Source organism: Aquarana catesbeiana, linkage group LG07, assembly GCF_042186555.1.
Source record: "Aquarana catesbeiana isolate 2022-GZ linkage group LG07, ASM4218655v1, whole genome shotgun sequence".
Classification (NCBI taxonomy): domain Eukaryota; kingdom Metazoa; phylum Chordata; class Amphibia; order Anura; family Ranidae; genus Aquarana; species Aquarana catesbeiana.
In genome coordinates, this window is record NC_133330.1 from 5,345,941 (window position 1) to 5,348,256 (window position 2,316).

Genomic DNA, 2,316 nt, shown 5'->3' on the forward strand with positions numbered 1-2,316 from the left:
TAAACCCTAAAGCCTCCGCTCAGCTATTTATACTCCGCAGGGAGTTTCCTTTTTCTGCGATGGGAAAGGCCCAGAACCTGAATAAAGAACAGAGACGATGTAACAATATTATATTAGAATATAGAGGTCCAATCTGACCACACACCTTACAATCTGATTGTACAATCTCTTGAGCACATTTGTACTTGGTAACACGTGTTTCTGCATAGTGGGGTCACTCATTGGACACCCCAACACACCAAGGTGAGGCACTTGTAGCACGCTGCAACGCATGACAATGTGCAGTTGAATATAATGAGTCAGGTACAACTTGTACTCCGATGGGGCAGTTGATGTAAGGGGGCACTCTGATGGTGCAGTTGATCTAAGGGGGCACACTGATGAGATATTTGATGTAAAGGGAAACTCTACTGGGACAGTTGATGTAATGGAGCACTCTGATGGGGCAATGGATGTAAAAGGGCATTCTAATGGAGGCAGTTGATGTAAGGGGGCACTCTGATAGGGTAATTGATGTAAGGGGGCACTCTGGCTGTGCAGTTGATCTAAGGGGCACTCTGATGGTGGCAGTTGATGTAAGGGGCACTCCAATTGTGGCAGTTGAACTAAGGGGCATTTTGATGGTGCAGCTGATGTAAGGGGACACTCCAATTATGGCAGTTGATGTAAGGGGGCACACTGATGAGATATTTGATGTAAAGGGAAACTCTACTGGGACAGTTGATGTAATGGAGCACTCTGATGGGGCAATGGATGTAAAAGGGCACTCTGATGGGGGCATTTGATGTAAGGGGGCACTCTAATGGGGCAGTTGATGTAAGGGGGCACTCTTTTGGGGCAGTTGATGTAAGGGGGCACTCTTTTGGGGCAATTGATGTAAGGGGGCACTCTGTTTGAGGCAGTTGATGTAAGGGGGCACTCTGATGGTGCAGTTGATCTAAGGGGCACTCTGGTGATGTAAAAGGACACTCCTATCATGGCAGTTGATGTAAGAGGGCACACTGATGAGATATCTGATGTAAATGGAAACTCTACTGGGAAAGTAGATGTAAGGGGGCACTCTGATGGAGAAAATTGATTATGAGGACATGCTGATGGGGGCAGTTGATGTAAGGGGGCACTCCAATGGGGACATTGATGTAAGGGGGCAGTCCAATGGGGACATTGATGTAAGGGGGCAGTCCAATGGGGACATTGATGTAAGGGGGCACTCCAATGGGGACATTGATGTAAGGGGGCAGTCCAATGGGGACATTGATGTAAGGGGGCAGTCCAATGGGGACATTGATGTAAGGGGGCACTCCAATGGGGAAGTTGATGTAAAGGAGCACACTAATGGGGATATCCCATGTGAGGGGGCACTGTGATGGGGACCCTGATGTAAAGGGGGATCCAATATTCAGAAGGGCGCTGAGTGAACAGGGAATTCTGGTTCTCTGCATCTCTATCACACTGTGTAAAGGCTGCCAATGACCCCCACACAATGTTTAAATTATGCCCCCTGACTTTTTTATTGCACCCCCAGATAAGATAGGCTAGATCCGGCCCTGCTGAGGGCATTCTCACCACATAAACTTTGGCCTCACAGCCGAACGCCCAGACGTTTGACGCACCTAAACGTATTTGCAAAATGTGGCTTTAGAAGCATTTTTAATGCTGCTGTTTCCTCCCCTGCACATTGTGGTGCCATGCATTGTCACTGCCACCCAGTGCATTAAACCAATGTATCTCCAATGCATAAGTGTTGTAGTGCATCTCCATGCCAAGTAACGCACCGCCATGCATTGTGTTGCGCTGCGTTAGAAAAAAAATGGTGCACGTCTGATTTCTTGTACATTTGGGGGGGTTGATAACCCATTAATGTGAATGGACCGTCTTAATACATGAAATAACGCCATGCACTGGAACGTAGTCCCCATCGCCCATAATAAACATGGATTCCGGCCGCACTCAGCGCAGTCATTCCACCTGTAATGTAATGAATGACCCCCAAAAGGTGATACTTTGTTACTGGAAGTCTCACACCAGGAATTCAGTTCCATTTCTCATAAATCAGGTCTGTGGTGTCATGGTGGAGATAACGTCTGCCCCAGATATGACCCCCGCTCTGTCATCACTGCGATAGATCCCTTCAGTGATGCCGGCTGTCCACCCACCCGAGATTTCCCCGACCCGAGGGACAGGATCGGCAAGTGTTTTTAGGCTTTATGTTTCCTGAGAAGCTCCAATGTTTATTTAAGGCCCGGTTCACACCACTGCAGGTTGCGGTTTGCATATTCCGGGTGCGTTTTGCATTTTTCAATACACATTTTTTAT